The following is an 18,368-nucleotide window of genomic DNA, read 5'->3' as shown; positions in this document are numbered from 1 at the left end:
AAAGTGTTTGGCTTTCAGCATGCCCTCTGCTCCCTATCCAGGGTCATAGTAAAACATAATCTAAATATCCAGAGATTTATTTTTCCCTAAAAGGTAAAACTTGGTTGCTCCCATTCACTGCTGGTGCATTTTAAAGAAAGCATTTTAGTTAGTTTAATTTAGTTAACAATAAGGCAGATGCATAAGGCCTTTTTATCTTTTGAAGGTCCAGACATGCTTTTTTTCTAAAATTAGAAATATTGGATTTTTTTTATCAAATTGCGTGTTCTGAGTACTATTAGGCTGCAAAAACAAAACCTTTTTCAGTAAATTTATTCAGACCTTGTGAACTTTGAGTGCTTTATGTTTGTCAGTTTTGGCCAAAAATGTTTGAACCGCAAAGGTTTAGATGTGAGAATACATGAAGGTTACACACAAAAGCAGACGTCAGTCTAATAAAGAATATCTTTAATTTCTACATCCATAAAGCAGCTAAAACATAATTTCAAAAGGCATGCAGCTTTGACTGCAAATAAAATTAGAATTATTTATATTATTTTTTTGTGATGTGCTGCTTTGGGTTGTTACATAAATAATAATTTTAAAAACACTGAAGTTTGTGACTGTAATGAAATAGTAAAGAAATAGCCAGAGAAAAGTAAAAACAATAAATACAAATTTCCAGCTCCTACAGACACCCACACATACTGGCACAAGAGTGCAGGAGAATGCAAAACAATTTACTGTAACCAACGGATACAGGACTGGTATCATAAAAGGAACAGTGTTAAAGTTAGATACAGAAATACCCCCCCACCCCCTGCCACCCTCAATATTTCCCCTCCTCCACTGTACATTTTTACAGCTCCCTCCAAATTCCAGCTACTTATTTTCCAGTTTGGAAAATATTTATTCCGGTGATGTTTATTCACAACCAAGGTTCTGAGAGGAAGATAAGAAGCCGAGTGCTCAGCTGGCCTCCAGGGCTCCTAGTCACAGACATACAAATCCTGCGCATCTAAATACACACCATGAAACGCTGGCTGTGAGAACTAACGAGCTTGTTTGTACACAATTCTGTGTAAAGGCACTTGCATGTCTGCTTTTGGTTTCGAATCACGTACAAACTCAGACAGTGTGTCCATGGAAGTCTGTCGTCATTATCAAATGAGGCAGAAACAGCTGTATTCTTGTTTTTACTGTTAACAAGAAAATCAATACAAATATTTTGAGGGGGAGCATCCAAACATGGCCGACCCTCATCTGTCACCAGTGTTTATCATGTTGTCAAGAGAGACACACACATGCATATTTTCAGGAGGCTCTTTAAATCCTCCTCCCACGTGCAGATGTGTGATGCGCACACCCGTAGAATTGCTTGAGGGGAGAGAAAGAAAGAAAGATGGATGTGCTGCTAGAATTTTCACATATTTTCCAGGTTTCTCTGAGCAGCCACAAGAAATGCTCAAAACTTGCATCTGTTCTGAAATGTGAACTAATAGTTAAACCTGGCTTGATTTAAAGCATTCAGTGTAGCAACACTATTCATACTAGTGGGATGAAAATGATAGTTTAAAAGCTAAGTCTGTTATGGTTAGGGTGGAAGTAAATATTTTGCCTTCATATTCTCAAAAAAATAAATCAGTTTTGTCCAAATAAATTTAAAAGTCAACTAACTAGTGAATATATTCTGCCATCATATAATCCAATCTTAATTTAGAATTACTTTAAAGATAATAACAAACCTTGGTTTTCACAAAATGCAGGGCTACCTGTAGAGCTCTAACAATAAAGTTTCACTTAAAAGTAACAAAGCATAAAAAGATAAAGAAAACATTAAAAGACTCTTTAAATAAGTGGAAAAGCCCATGATTAAAAACCAACCAAAATCCAAAGAAAAATGGGCCTCATAAATCTCTACGAACTTATTTAACAATACTTTAAAAAAATAAATATGACGTTTGTTGGGCTCACTGGATTGTGTGCTGAGCTGTGCTAGGGTTCTTTCTTACCTTTTCCTCCTTAGACTCCAGTCCTGACGAGCCTCCAGCTGGTTCCAATTGGACGCAATCAGGGAGCAGTATTTAGAGGAGTGGATTCCCTGGGACGGACGCCAGTCGGTTAAAGTTCCACACAGTGGTAACCTACCTGCTAGCTCTCCTAAGACTGAACAAGATAGTTTAGACTTAAGCTCACCTCCGTGTCCTCCTTCTCTCTCCTAGAAGCCTTGCTGTTTCCAAGCCGGTCCTCCTCCCAGTCTTCCTGGATCCTTCCCTCGACTGCTCACCTGCCTGTCCACCCTCTGGAGCTCTCAGGTCGAAGCCCTCCATCTCCGCCAAAGACTCAATCTCTGTGGGCTCATCCAACCTCCCCTCCAGCTGCTCCGCTCTCCAAGAACTGTAAGGAATCAGCATCTTCTCTAAATAACTCAGATCCTCCTGCCTGCATCTAACTTATATCTCTCTCCGCGCAGTTCCAGATGAAGCCGCAGTAATCCGAACCACCACGCCAGGCTGAACTTAACTCTGTAAAACTTTTCAATAAACAATCAAAAACTGCTTCCTACTCGCATTGTGTCTGCGCCAGAGTTTACCTTTGAATCATGTCAGAACCGACTGGCCAGCATGACTCTGCAGCACAACTGCGAACCGCTTTGTCCGAACAAGGAGTTCTCCTTGGCCGCCATGATTCGGCTATCTCAACAATAGCTCAACAGCAAACCTCTATCATGCAGACTCTTAGCCAGTTGTCACTCCAAGTACAGGAACTTAGCTCCAAGTTGCCTTCTCCTCCTCCTCCTCCTAGACTTAACCTATCTGTTGGTTCTGCTGCCTCTTCCAGGTCTCCCATCTCCAGAGACGTTGTTTTGCCCACTCCTGAGCCATACGCCGGCGACCTGAACAAAAGCAAGGGATTCTTGCTACAGTGCTCCCTAGTGTTCGGGCGGTCTCCGCAGTCATTTCCGGATGACGCCAGCAGGATCTCCTACGTCATTGGCCTGCTCAGAGACAAGGCTTTAAGGTGGGCTGAAGCAATAATCGATGATTCTAACATTTATGAGTACACCTTTGGAGAATTTCTAGATTTATTTAAACAGACATTTTGCTTACATGTTGGTGAGGAAGAAGCAGCCAAAAAATTGTGGACTCTAAAACAAGGAAACAAGTCAGCAGCAGAATTGGCAATCGAATTTCGTACTCTTGCAGCAGAATCCGGTTGGAATGAGACAGCCCTCAAGGGGGCGTTCCAACATTCTCTAAGTGAAAAGCTAAAAGATGAATTGGCCTGCCGAGAGGAACCAGAAACCCTGGACCAGTTAATTAATCTCGCCATCCGGATTGACAATAGACTCAGAGAAAGAAACCGTCAGCGAAATGTTGCTCCATCACACCATGCTTATGCTATGGCACCTGATCCTCAGCCCCAGCCTCAGCCTCGCCCCCCGTCTCCCGAACCCATGCAGATCGGTAGAGCTCGGCTCTCACCTGAGGAACGCCAACGGCGGTTGGCATCTGGCTGCTGTCTGTATTGTGGTCACCCAGGTCATTTGATTTCCACCTGTCCGGTTCGCCCAAAAGCCTTTGCCCGTCAGTAAATCTGGGGGTGCTGACGGGCAAAACCACGATTCAAAACAACCTCCGCCTAACTATTCATTCGTCCATCTGCCTCGATCGTAAAAGCCTCCCCGTGCTCTCCCTGGTGGATTGTGGTTCCGAACAGAATCTTATAAGCCCAGATCTTGTTCACCAATACAAGATTCCAGTTCAAAAACTCCCAACTCCAATCTTTGTGTCTGCCTTAGATGGTAGTGCTCTCAAGACTATAACTCATCAGACTGTCCCTCTTCAGTTTGTGTCCCTAGGCAACCATCACGAACAGATATCATTTCTAGTTTTTCCCACCAAGAACTCCCCAGTGGTTTTGGGCTACCCCTGGTTAATTAAACACAACCCCCAAATTAACTGGTCTCTTTCCCGCCTTGAGTCCTGGAGCCCTGAGTGCTCTAATTGCTGCCTCCGCTCTGCTCTCCCTCCTCAGAGTTCCATGCCCAATCCTCAGCAACCGCCAGCTGACCTCTCTAAGGTCCCACCTGATTATCACGATTTACAACGCGTCTTCAGTAAAGATTTAGCCCTCTCTTTGCCTCCTCATCGGCCCTATGATTGTCCCATCAATCTTCTTCCAGGCGCCCCACTGCCCTCTGGCCGATTATACAACTTGTCTAGACCTGAACGTCAGGCCATGGAGAACTATATAAACAGTTCTCTCGAAGCAGGTATCATCCGCCCCTCCTCATCTCCAGTTGGGGCTGGTTTCTTCTTTGTCGAGAAGAAGGACAAAACTCTCCGCCCATGTATTGATTATCGGGACCTAAATAAAATCACGGTCAAGAACAAGTACTCTCTTCCGCTCATATCAGCTGCTTTTGAACCCGTAAGCCAGGCCACCGTTTTCACCAAGCTCGACCTCCGAAATGCCTACCACCTGGTTCGTATTCAGGAGGGAGATGAGTGGAAAACTGCTTTCAAGACTCACATTGGTCATTTCGAATATCTGGTCATGCCTTTTGGCCTTTCTAATGCCCCAGCAGTTTTTCAGGCCCTCGTAAATGATGTTCTGAGAGACTTTCTAAATATCTTCGTTTTTGTTTACATAGACGATATCCTGATCTTTTCCAGAGATCTGGAGGAACATAAGGTCCACGTAAGAAAGGTTCTCCACCGTCTGCTAGAAAATCGCCTGTATGTCAAAGCTGAGAAGTGTGAATTTCATGTTTCTTCAACCACTTTTCTTGGTTTTGTTTTTGAGGGTGGACAGGTGAAGACGGACCCAGCCAAGATCAAGGCAGTGTTGGACTGGCCAACCCCTGAGACCAGAAAACAGCTCCAGCAGTTTTTTGGGTTTGCCAACTTCTACAGGAGGTTCATAAGAAACTTCAGTGTCATAGCCGCTCCTCTCTCTGCCTTAACGTCCACCAAAAGACCTTTCATCTGGACCCCTGAAGCTCAGAAGGCCTTCTCCGAGCTAAAGACCCTATTCTCAAGGGCTCCCATCCTCATCCATCCTGATTCCACGGCTCAATTCATCATGGAAGTGGATGCGTCAGCTACCGGTGTTGGGGCTGTACTCTCCCAGCGGTCCCCAGCAGACAATAAGCTCCACCCATGTGCCTTCTTTTCAAAAAGATTCTCTCCTTCTGAGAGAAATTATGACATTGGGGACAGAGAGCTCCTAGCCATCAAGCTCTCACTGGAAGAGTGGAGGCACTGGCTCGAGGGCTCAGAACTTCCAGTGGTGGTTTGGACTGACCATAAAAATCTGTCCTACCTCAAAAATGCCAAGAGACTGAACTCCCGGCAATCTCGCTGGACCTTGTTCTTCTCTAGATTTAATCTAAACATCACTTATCGTCCTGGCTCCCGTAACATTAAGCCGGATGCCTTGTCCAGACAGTTTGCCATTCAATGGGCACACTCTTCTCGGTTCTCCTGCCACCCAGGGACAAGCCGTACTATTGGTTTGCTCCGCCGCTATTTCTGGTGGCCTTCTCTCAACAAAGATGTGTCGGAGTTTGTCTCAGCCTGCTCCACATGTGCTCGTGGAAAGAACCTTCACCGCCCTCCAGCTGGTCTCCTGCAACCTCTCTCTGTCCCTAACCGGCCTTGGTCGCATATTGCCCTGGATTTTGTCACTGGCCTTCCTGTCTCCGAAAATAAGACAGTTATACTGACAATCATCGACAGGTTTTCCAAAGCCTGTCACTTAATCCCTCTTAACAAGCTTCCATCTGCTGCTGTTACTGCTCGCCTCTTGTTTTCACATGTATTCAAACTTCACGGCATCCCCTTAGAAATTCTTTCAGACCGGGGTCCTCAATTTGTTTCTCGGGTCTGGAGAGACTTTTGCTCTATCTTGGGAGCCAAACCCCGCCTCAGTTCAGGGTTTCATCCCCAGACCAATGGGCAATGTGAGAGACTGAACCAGGAACTGGAAAACGCACTTCGTTGCGTCTGTTCCAACAACCCCTCCTCCTGGTGTACATATTTACCGTGGGTTGAGTATGCCCATAATTCTCACATTTCTGCTGCCTCTGGGTTGTCCCCTTTCGAAGCCTCTCTTGGCTATCAGCCATCCCTCATCCCCTCTTCTTTTCCAGACGCCATCATCCCCTCTGTGAAGGACCACATGGAGGCTTGCCGCCGGATCTGGGACCAGACCAGAGCTGCCCTGAACCGTACCGCTGCTCTCAACAAGAAGATCGCTGACCGCAAGCGTGTGCCTGCTCCAGTCTATTCCCCTGGACAACAGGTCTGGCTCTCATCAAAGAACTTCCCTCTTAAGGGGTGCTCCCGTAAACTGTCTCCTAGGTTTTTGGGCCCTTTTCCTGTCCAAGCTGTTATCAGTCCTACCACTGTCCGTCTGAGGCTCCCTTCTCACCTTCGGGTCCATCCCGTTTTTCATGTTTCCCAAGTCAAGCCTGTGTCTTTCAGCCCGTTGTGCCCTCCGTCCGGGTCGTTGACGGCCACCCTGCCTTCACTGTGCGCCGCATTGTGGATGTCCGCCCCCGGGGTCGGGGTTGCCAGTATCTGGTTGATTGGGAGGGTTATGGTCCGGAGCAGCGGTCCTGGGTTCCGCGCTCCTTCATTCTGGATCCCATGCTCATCTCTGACTTTGAGCGCCGTTTGGCGTCTTCTTCTACTCGTCCGCCAGGTGGCGTCCCTTGAGGGGGGGGGTACTGTTGGGCTCACTGTATTGTGTGCTGAGCTGTGCTAGGTTTCTTTCTTACCTTTTCCTCCTTAGACTCCAGTCCTGACGAGCCTCCAGCTGGTTCCAATTGGACGCAATCAGGGAGCAGTATTTAGAGGAGTGGATTCCCTGGGACGGACGCCAGTCGGTTAAAGTTCCACACAGTGGTAACCTACCTGCTAGCTCTCCTAAGACTGAACAAGATAGTTTAGACTTAAGCTCACCTCCGTGTCCTCCTTCTCTCTCCTAGAAGCCTTGCTGTTTCCAAGCCGGTCCTCCTCCCAGTCTTCCTGGATCCTTCCCTCGACTGCTCACCTGCCTGTCCACCCTCTGGAGCTCTCAGGTCGAAGCCCTCCATCTCCGCCAAAGACTCAATCTCTGTGGGCTCATCCAACCTCCCCTCCAGCTGCTCCGCTCTCCAAGAACTGTAAGGAATCAGCATCTTCTCTAAATAACTCAGATCCTCCTGCCTGCATCTAACTTATATCTCTCTCCGCGCAGTTCCAGATGAAGCCGCAGTAATCCGAACCACCACGCCAGGCTGAACTTAACTCTGTAAAACTTTTCAATAAACAATCAAAAACTGCTTCCTACTCGCATTGTGTCTGCGCCAGAGTTTACCTTTGAATCATGTCAACCTTACAATTACAAGGCTTTGTCACGTTATCTGGATTTCAAATTTTTTATTGTAAGCTCTTTATAATCGAAACAGCTGAAGAGTGCAACTGAGGAGACTCACAGGGAGAGCAATAATCACAATGTTAGACTTTCAGTGGTTGATACGGTAGATATATTGAGCAAGGTAGATCTAGGTTAGCGATACCTACCCCCGCTGGAGTGTGGCACTGGTGATGGACTGCAGTCTGTAGAATGCAGCAATCCCTCACAACCAGCATGCATGCAGCGACAGTGGAGAGAAAAGCCTCCCTTTTAACAAAAAAAGTCTTCAGCAGTACCAGGCTTGGTGTTTGCGGCCTTCTGTTGAGGTTGACTGGGGATTTCAAGAAGATAGCAGCAGAAACTAAAAAGGAACATAGAAGCACTGAGCCATATAAGCGCTTTAAGCGTTAAAGAAGGTTATGGTTAACTAGCTCCATAGGTGGTTATGTCTTAAGATATAACTTTTTTTTAATTAGTCACAATCCATCGGTCAACATTCTTCTCGATGATTTTTTTTATTTATTTTTTTTTACTTATTTTTGTGTCCTGTTTTGCCAATATAGCTCTAGGAATATATGTCCCTGAGCTGGACCATAGCCCATCAGCTTTGCTTTCAAAAGCAGACCATTATGACTGTTGCCATAAGGTTCTGCTTGGTACTTGAATATGAAACTTTATAAAAATTTATTTTGGGAGTAAAACTGAATACAGTGGACATGGAGATAGAAAGAGAGGTGAGAAAGAAAGAGGGTATAAGAACTAAGGGGAGAGAGAAAGAGAGAGACAATAGAGAAAGCATGAATAGAGAAAAGAAAACAATACTGCAAAAACAGACAACACAAAAGATAAACAACACAGAAGATAACCGGTAACTCAGGGAAGTCTGCTTCCACACCTGAATGAGATGAGAGGGTAAGAAAACAGAAGATAACAACAGCAACAACAAAAAAAACCCAACAGAAAACAGCAAAAAAAAAACAAAACAAAAAAACAGACAACCAAATTGACATGAAGAAAAACTTAAAGAGCAGCAGGTAACCCTTAGATATTTATGTGTGTGGAAAGAGAAACCTATTGTGATTACACAATATTCTGGTGATATATGTCTGTAGCTGCAGCTAAGAATTTAGTATAGATGTGTATCTGTGAGCACTGGGAATCAAACTCCAGTGGTATAAATGCATGAGCATGATCCTGTATAAAGAGTTTACAGAGCTTCTTCAGAAGGCAAATATGCTTAATAGCAGGTGTGGACGGTCCCAGACTCAGCCTACAGAGCCCAGGATAAATAAAGAGGTGATCCTGGCCCCAGATATCCAGAGGCACCCCAGATCACTGGGACACACGGTGGGCAGACATATGTATGGCTGCTCAAGCCAAAGAGGGGCAGAAGAAAGTGCCCAGAGTTCGACACCCGAGGAGCAAAACTCCAACTCCATAACTATGGCTGCCAGGCAGTCCAAACCCCTGGGCCAAGTACGGTTCACCAGCCACTAGAGCCCAAGCACCAGCCACCACCCAGTATCCCCCAACCGACTGCAGGCACAGACCGCACACAGGATCAGGGCAGGTACCAAGGATGGAGCATAACCCTGAAAAGTCCCAGACTCCCACCCAATGCCATCACCCATTTCATTGGACGGATAATTCGTCGAAGCCATAGGACGGGAACCAAAGTCCATAAAGCCCAAGGCAATGACCAACCCCAAGGGCCCAGACTCATCCCCAGGCAGTGCGGGGTGAACACAGGTATGAAAGATACCATGCCAGCACCCCTCCTGTTCAGATGTAGTGTTGTTGCCTGTTGGACCACTGTGTATTTACAACCCTCCCCGAAACCTTAACTGTCTAAATGCATTCCAACAAATTAGCATCAGAAGCAAAGCCAGAATGGCGTACTCTCCTCCAGGGCCCCAAATCTGCCCTCTCTGATGCCCTACAAATGTATATCTTGGAAATGTTATAAATGATGCTGATTCGGGTGTGAAAATTTGGGCACAGGCTACTACCAGCATGGAAGGAGACACATTGCTGATGGTCTCTTCTCTAGACTCATTTATGTGTGGTAGTGTGATAGAGCAGATGAGGGCAAGCATCAGAGATGGAGAGCAAAGAGCTGGCCATCTCCCCTACTGATACACACATACACCCCCCCCCCCCCCCCCCCCCCCACACACACACACACGCATACTCGTTCTGCCATGTGTGTTGACTCCCATTGACTGCCATTGATTTTCAGTTATTTTCAACCCTTTCCATGCCCTAAACCTAAGCCTAAACATATTCATTACCAACGCATACCTCACCCTAACCATAACCCTAACCAATTGACACCTTAGCTCTAAACCTAACCCCCCGTCACCCACCCACCCACACACACACAGAACTGACCAGTCAGCGTGACGTAATAGCACTAGGAGGTGCCACGCCTAGTTGACCCCCAGCCTGGGTAAAGTGTCCAACCCAGCCCCCAAGCCCAACCCGCCACAGCCGTATCAGGAAACAACCAGAACCAAACCCACACCTACGCCAAGGCGGATGGTTTGTCACACCTCACCCAAGAACACTAGCCAGTCTGATTCCCTGCAGCCACACACCCACCGCACACACATTCCTCATACAGATGAACTGTAACAGACAATCTAAGCAAAGGGACTGAGGAGTTTGCCCGACAGGTTGCCCCCCACATCCAGGCCAGTGGGGGAGCGGGTGAAGCCAAGAGAGGCAAAAGACAGCTCAAACAATATAGAAGAATAATTTAGTCCTTAAAACTAGGTCAATATTTGAACAACTTATGCAAAAGCTCTGCTTGAACAAAAAACAAACTACCTTTAGCCACACATTTGACCATACAATGTTTCTCTATTTTTCCTCTACACTTCAATGGCTCCTTAAATTTAATTTGCTCCTTTACTTCCCACCTCACTATCTGAGGGGGTCTAAGCGAAACTTAGGCCATTTCTCATTATGCATATGTGTGCATTCTCATGTGCGCTTGTGCTCGTGAAACATTATCATCCTCAGCCCCAGCACTGTTGCAACTAACAAAAACATAAGACAGAGAATGGACAAAGTCACCCGATGTTGTTCTCGCCCCTCCCTCTTTACCGAGCATGCATCAGAGCAGACCTGTGCGTTCTTCAGACTGATAGCTCTCCCAGCAATATGGCCCATTTACTGATTTAGTGCATTATTTTAAAAAGTTTCAGATGCTGAGAGGACTGTGGCGACTCAGGGTTTCATAATTATCTATAGACTGTTAATAACAGGAAGTCAAATACAGTTCCAGACAAGCTGTGCTTGTGGAAATATTACAAGTATGTTTCAAGGGGACAGAGACAGGTTTGTTCTATTTGCTCCCGTTCTTCCTGAGTCCAGGCTAGGTACACCCTGGACAGGTTGCCAGTATATCACAGGGCAACACAGAGACAAACAGGACAAACATGATACGAAAATTCACGAACACATTCACACCTGGGGACAGACATTGAGAATTAGCCTTAGCTAAAATGTTGTAGTGTGTGACATGATGCATGAAACATACTTGTCCCTATCAAATAAACGAATAAAAAATAAATAAATAAATAAATAAACACCTAAAGAGAATTTCACAGAAGTCAATTAACAGTCATGTTTTTTTGGACTGTTGGAGGAAGCCGGTGTACCTGGAAAAAACCCATGCATGCACATGGAGAACATATAAACTCCATGCTGAGAATGAACCCGGAAGCTGCTACCCACTGCTCCACTGGGCAGCCCTGAATAAATGTCTAATTTAACAATCAAATAAGATAAGTAGATCATTATATAAATGTTTATTTCAAAATATTGGAATGTCCATTTATGGATAAAATGTAATTATATGTTATAACTTTTATAAATGATATTTATAATTAATTTAAAAGTATCTCCTTAAATATCCAGTACCACAAGCTTCTCCTTGACAAAAGTCCTAAAATATTTTACGTCCTTTAAGACACCATGGCATGTGAACACAACCACTTCACAGCACAGCAGAGGTTGAGATGTTGAAATTAGTTGGCCTACCACAAAATAAAACAAACATTCTATTTAATATCAGTAAGTGTTTTTCAGATTCCTGGAGTGAATCTGAAATTCTCCTAGAGACAAATAAAATGATAATCCTAATACAATATGTGTAAATGCATCATCACACCTTGTACAACTAAGCACAGGAGTACAATTGTGCTTTAAACATTCCCTTATGGCGGCACTATCTGAGGCACACTGGCATCTGTTTCAGGAAAATCGACTGATCTCTACCTCCATCTGCTGGATATTTGATGCAAGTGCGACATGTTTTGGACACGGTCAGAGTACAGATGCTAGAATAATTATAGCCAGCTGGAAATATTTAGGACACAATGTCGTGACGTCAATATGCAAACAGCTAATGAATGACTGCGATGGGTTCACCATAAAATCTCTGTCCAAAGCTGTAAACATCTCATAACAAGATGCATGGTGTTATTTATGTAGCAAAGAGAAAAATATATATATATTTGAAGTGTCTTGGCACTTTGCCTTTCCGCCACTAGATGGGAGAGTGGGACAGAAAAGCAGGGGAGAATGGCGCCTTTTCCATATATTAAGGGGATTTAGTTTAATCCCTATTTTTTGATGCATGGCATCAAGCACACAACCTTGGTCTCTTGTGTTTAAAGGTACACGGCAGCCATCAGCAGTCCCCGTTTGGAGATGAGGAACCATATGTCAATCAGCGTGCGCTGCCAGGGTCCCCTTTATCTCCGCTCGGCAGGGAGGCGTATCCTTTACCCCTCTGCGCTCCCCTTCACCACTCTGCTTCACTCCCTCCCTATTTCTCTCTCTCTCTCTCCCCTTTTCGGCTGAAACTAAACCTCAACCTGCTCCAGACGACGCCCTATAGCCCATGAGATTCCCGAGTTCTCCGCACGCCCGTTTCGCACGAGCCGAAGCCGTCGGGTTCTCATTATAACGTGAGGCTGCGCGCGAGAGCTGGCAGCCGCGTCACCTCCACCATATCAGAAAAAAAATAAAGGAGGAGGAGAGAGGAGGGGGTGTTTGGGGGCTTTCTGAATCTAGAAATTAATAAATATTAAAACACCTAGTTTGGAAGACTTCTGTGGGAAGAAAGGGGACCTGCATCTGAGTAAGTCCTGATTTTTCTCTTTTTTCTGTAGGTGACCTGTTTTCTGTGTTCTTTGCGGCAGCATCTGTGGCTTATTGGGACAGGATGGGATGACATAGCGCAGGAAGGTCGATGGAAGGAAAATACAAAACATATTGGCGCTCTGTGCGTGTGGCCTTCTTGCGCCATGTAAACATCTTGAGCATATTTGATGTTAAAACCAACACTTACTGCGCCCTTTAGTGGGAAATGACCGTAGAATAAGAAGCAGGTTGAAATAGTGTTTGGGTGTAATATTATGCCGTGTTTTGGCTGCATGTCTTAGGGTGCATGCAAGACACGACAGGTGTAACGGGAAGGCATGTTTACGCGAACGCCTTTGATGATCCATCATGTTGTATCGATCGGCTTTTGCGAGGAAATAGGAGTGTTTGTGGGTGTCTCGGCAGGTTAATGTCTCCTAGGCGCCAGTATGGCCATCACTGCGCGGATGAGAGATGCTTCCTGTGGATGAGAGGAGAGGAGGCAGAGGGAGAAGCGGGGTATCTCTGTGCGTGTGTTGTGATGAGAGAGGTCTGCTCCAACATGGCGCGCTCCCACAAGAGCTGATAAAACATTGGTCATTACATACTCCTATCCGGAATTTCCACTCTGCTGCAGAACAGGGAGTTATGATCCCGAGCATCTTCAGCTCAGGCGCTCCCCTACATCCTCTGTGAACTGCACGTAAACTCATGCCTGTGTGTGTTTCCCTGTCAGAGAATAACACAATGTCACTCCCATTCATTTTACTCTCTTCCTTGTTAACTTTGTTTGATCCCAGCAGGTAAAAGCTAGACCAGACAAAGCAGACTTTTTTGATCCTTTGCTCCTTGCCAATTGTTTCTCCTTTGGAGTTCTTTGTGGACTAATCCTTTGTTGATGAGTATTATTGAATTTTGTTTGTACACACAACACACCCAGAACAGTTCTTGTTCTGAACATACTCTAAGCTACATTTTGTTAAACAAAATAAAAAAGCTTCCTGTTTGTGTCCCATTAAGATCTCAATTTCACAAGGCCAAGTAAGCCAAGTCTTACTCTAAAGCCAGCATTACTTATCCCCCCCAAAAATATTAAAAACAATCCACTGGACTTGGTTCCAAGTTTGAAGATGTTTCGCTTCCCATCCAGAAAACTCTTTCAAATTAAAATGTCAGGAATAGCGTTGAGTTTGAGGTTTTATACAGGAGCCCCACAAAGTCTGTTTTTTTGCTTTGAAAACAGGCAAATTGGAACAGACGAAGGGGTCCACCCATTTGGAATGGGGGTCTTTGGCTTCTTTTGCAGACTGCAATACCCCATACCCATCTAAGTACCGTATCTGAAAGGTCTGTTGTTAAAGGGGATGGTTGAACTGGCTGAATAGACAAGGTCCTCGGCTCTCCTTTACAGGGGTTGGGGCTGCAATGATAACGGGATGGGATTAACTCAATAGCTGCTTTGTAAGTTTTTGAAAGCTGGAACCTGAGTCCACCCCCTCTGTTTAAGGTCGGTTTGTCGGTTTATTACTTATTGCATTACTTATTGTTGAGATACCAAGAAAGTATTTCATTTGGATTTTATGTGAAAGACTAACACAGTGTCATGCATGATTTTAAAGTAGAAGTAGCATTATACAGGGTTTTGAAAAGGTTATACAAAATATAAATGAAAGGCTTTGTGGAGGAATTAGTTGTGTGATCTTTCTAGCAAAACAGCCAAAGCTCAGTCAGATTAAATGAAGCCCATCTGTGGACATCTGTTTTTAAAGCTTGTTGCTGATTCTCAATTGGATTTACATCCAAACATTAACATGTAAATATGCTTTCATTTAAATCCTTCCATTGTGCCTGTTTTTGTATGTTTAAGTTAATTGTTAAGCTGGTGAGTAAACTACAGGTCACAGCAGCCCTGATTGGTTTTTTTTTTCCAGAACATTGTACATTTTGCTCCATCCATCTTTTCAACTTACCCATCAGTGCTGAAGATGAGTCGTACCACGGTATGATGTTGGCACCACCATGTTTAAGCATGGGATGGTTTGTTGAGATTAGTCTTCAGTTTTGCATGGAGGCCAATAAGTTAAGTGACGCTCTTATCTGGAAAAAAACACCTTCTTCCATGTGTCTTTGCAAAGTAATGACTACTGCCAGCTTTCAATTAGTAACCTCCTCCCTGTTGCCAGTCTTAAATGTAGGATTTCTGAGTTTTCATGGCCCTCTTGGTGACGCCATTTGGACTACTATTCTGCTGGATTTCTTGTAGAGGAATTAAGGTAAAACAGGCCAATTTCATATGCATCCCATGCATAATATTAACCTAAACCTTTCTAAACCTTTCCAACATTTGTGCAATGGAAAGTGACTACTGTGCTGCTGTAGTCAAATCTTATCATGTAGATACCAGGCCTGTTTCTGCTCCTGTTATTTTTTTCTTCTGTTTTTAAAGCATGAACCAGACACGTTAGGTCCCCCAAAATGCCATGGCCAGTCTGAGCTTGGCGAGGAGGGGTGTCTCTATCCGGTGGTCTGCTCTGTGTTTTGTCAGCAACTCACAGTGGAGCTGACAGCACTTGTCTTGTTCACCCAATCATCATCTGGCGTCACGACTGTGGGCAGCCGCATTTCTGTCTCCGTGTGGCTCCATGTGCACCTTTGTGTGTGAGTTTTAGCCGTTAGGCAGTAAGATTGAACAAATAAGTCAAACTCGTATGGATTGTGTGGGTTTTTGTTTTAGTTGTGTGCTGATGGTTGCTGCCTGACCTGGCTGGCATGGTAATTGGATGGATCTGTTCCCATCAATTTAGATTTGGGAAATAGGCTGGTAATCGGAAGGTCACTTGCTGATTTGTATGGGCTGTCAGGGGAAAAAATGTGTATTGTGAACAGTGTTGGGCACATTACTTTGAAAAAGTAATTAGTTATAGTTACTAGTTACTTCTCCAAAAAAGTAACTGAGTTACTAACTGAGTTACTCCACAATAAAAGTAACTAATTACAAGTAAAAGTAACTATTGAGTTACTTTTGCGTTTCTCGCCCCCGTAACCCTCACCACCCAGCCTCCACCTTCTCGCCGTGTGTTTCCAAAGCCAGCTGAATAGAGAGGTAGACAAAGACAAGAATCTACAGAGAGTTTAGCATTTATTGCAACTCAACGTAAATGACATCAGGGGGGAACGCGATGTGAAGTTTTATAACAGGACATTCAGATCCGGTGAGTATATGAAATTAATAACTGGGGATGTCTAATTCTGAAATCCTGTGTGTTTGGGTTGTTATAGATACTGCAACATCTATCTATCTATCTATCTATCTATCTATCTATCTATCTATCTATCTATCTATCTATCTATCTATCTATCTATCTATCTATCTATCTATCTATCTATCTATCTATCTATCTATCTATCTAGATGTATACTCTGTGTGTGACATAAAATATGGATCTCCATCCCTGCCACAAAGGCCATCAAATAATGTTTAAAATAAAAAATACAGTAGGTTGAAAAGGCAGAGTATCCATCCATCCATCCATCCATCCATCCATCCATCCATCCATCCATCCATCCATCCATCCATCCATCCAGATTTCTCCCTTTCTCCATATAGGCTATCATTTCTGGCTGTTGTCAGGTTCATTTGATCGTTCACGCTCTCCATAGTTCTCCTGTGGCGCGAGCACAGGGCGACTGTTGCGCGCCTTTAGCGAGCATGCGCGTTTCCTGTCGCTTGCGCGGTGACTCTTGCTGCCTGCGCTGTGCGGAGATGCAGAGGAAACCGTATGTGATGGGGAAATGCAGCTCAACGCAACACCGGTATTTCCATGTGGAAAACGCTGTTTTGCTGCTGGATTCCTCCTCACTCTCCATCTCTCTGTGTGCTGTACGTTAACACCCACCAGCAGAAACACCCACCCATTCAACTGACAGACGGAATCTCATCCTCCCCTCTCTCATGACAAGGCGCGCACCTCTTGATGACCTAAAAAATAATCTTTAATATCTCTTAAACAAAAGTAGCACAAACAATATTTTTTTCTGCACAAATCTGCACTAACGTTGCACTAACCATTCAGTCTATTTGCAGAGTTTTTTGACGTGGGTGGGGTGTCAGCTTCACGCAGCTGCGCACGAGTCCTATCATGAAAAAAGGTTCATTGTGCGACCTGAGTAACGCGCAGTAACGGGGTGTCTGCAATGGTAACTGCGTTATAGTTACAGTCAAAGTAATTAGTTAGATTACTCGTTACTAAAACAAGGTAACGGCGTTAGTAACGCCGTTAGTTTCAACGCCGTTAGTCCCATCACTGATTGTGAATGAGTTCTTCAAACTTAGTACAGCTAATGGTGCTCTCTGAAAGCCTTAATGAATCTCCTGAAATAGCCTTTTGTAGTTATATGGATTATATTATCAGCCCCCAAGCTGCTTAACTTTAGTTATATAAATGTCTTTGTGACGTCTTCTGTGTGATAGAAATCATTTGTACTGACAAAGCAACTCTACTTTGAGTTACATTTTCTGTCTAGCTTATATCCTGTATTCCTTTCCTGCTTTGTTTATTTAGAATATGATTGTTTCAGCTAACAATGCGTGAAGCAAGGATTTACCTTTGCACATCCCCAGACTCCAAGGATGAATTAAGGTGACCACTTGGGAACACTCCAAGAACCACTTTGGCTTCCCTCTTTAGACCCAGAGAATGAGAGCGTACTGTATACCTCCTTTAATTTGGAATAATGTATGTAAGAGAATGACTTTGAATGGGGAATGGTTTTAGTATCCAGATGAGCTGATTTTTTTTTACTGGAGAAACTGTTAATCTGCTGGGAATTTTAGGCAAAGTGGGTCATTATCTGTTTAAAGAGAAGGGTCTGAAAAGATGAACTATCCATTGCTCTAAATGCCTTGTTGGGGCCGGAGGTCAATTGGTAGGATGGTTTGAGATGATAGAACAGGAACAAGATGGTAACCGAACAGCTTCACATGGCAAACCTGATTGGCAACAGATTGGTTACAGCGGCCGATGACAGCACTAAGTACCACTCCTTTCAGCTGAGAATGGGAAACCAAGGCTGTAACTCACACAGTTTTGTTCAAATTTGACAATAACTGTCAGGACTCAGGATGGTGGACCCAGAATTCAGGCAGATAAACTGAAATGATTTATTTAAGTGTTTTATAAGGGGTCAGCACCAAGGTGTAAATGTCCGAAAGTGACCACATAACTCTGACGGAGGACGATAACGAGAGTGTGAGTCACTAACCTGGTTATAAAGTTCAGTTCGAGCCTAGAGAAAGGAGTGGAATCCAACCGGAAGATTTTCCCCAGGCCTAGAGAGTTCCAGGAACTGAAGCCAAGAGAGCTGCAGCGCCAGCTGATGAGCAGAAGCCAGCAGCGGAGGAAGAGAAGGAGTTTCCAGAAGGAGAAGCCAAAGCCGGTGTTGATGAGGTAGCGGAAGTCCAGGCCAGAAGATTAGAGATCCGATAGGCTGCCGTAGCAAAATCCAAGTCAGGGTCGTGGGTCAGATCCAAGGTCGCAAGCTGGCAGAATCCAGCAGGAGTCCAAAGACAGGTCAGGCAAACTAATCAGAACAGGAGCAAACAGGCTCAGAGGACCGGAAGCAGAAACTAGTCAGGATCAGGCAATTGGAGTAACAAACTGGGTACGCTAGAGAAGTCTCACCAACGGCAGAAATAACCTGGCACTGATAGCCACTAAGGACCCATCTGCAGTCACATATATACATTCCATACGTAAAATATCCTCACTGAAAATTTGTTAAAATGTCAGAAAAAGAACATTTCCTCGTTAAATGTTTTTATTTTAACT

The 18,368-nt window shown here is 44.5% G+C and overlaps 1 protein-coding gene and 2 long non-coding RNA genes across 3 annotated transcripts in view; all 3 read left to right on the top strand.

Moving 5' to 3' along the window:
• The first annotated feature begins 1,974 nt into the window (after positions 1–1,974).
• LOC119788184 lies at positions 1,975–2,529 on the top strand. The gene is made up of 3 exons (XR_005281431.1): positions 1,975–2,118; positions 2,202–2,378; positions 2,453–2,529. It is a non-coding gene; the product is annotated as an uncharacterized LOC119788184 (long non-coding RNA).
• A 4,235-nt stretch (positions 2,530–6,764) lies between these two features.
• Positions 6,765–7,304, top strand: LOC119788160. The gene is made up of 3 exons (XR_005281429.1): positions 6,765–6,893; positions 6,977–7,153; positions 7,228–7,304. It is a non-coding gene; the product is annotated as an uncharacterized LOC119788160 (long non-coding RNA).
• A 5,108-nt stretch (positions 7,305–12,412) lies between these two features.
• The window catches only part of palm1b (paralemmin 1b), a 42,830-nt gene continuing 36,874 nt past the window's right edge, over positions 12,413–18,368 (top strand). Inside the window, exon 1 of the mRNA XM_038292352.1 lies at positions 12,413–12,538. The gene's annotated coding sequence lies outside the window, so the exon portion shown is untranslated. The remainder of the gene's footprint in view (positions 12,539–18,368) is intronic.

This window comes from Cyprinodon tularosa, unplaced genomic scaffold (genome assembly GCF_016077235.1).
Source record: "Cyprinodon tularosa strain WSP-4 unplaced genomic scaffold, ASM1607723v1 ctg310, whole genome shotgun sequence".
Taxonomy (NCBI): Eukaryota; Metazoa; Chordata; class Actinopteri; order Cyprinodontiformes; family Cyprinodontidae; genus Cyprinodon; species Cyprinodon tularosa.
This window is presented reverse-complemented; position numbering and strand designations above follow the sequence as displayed.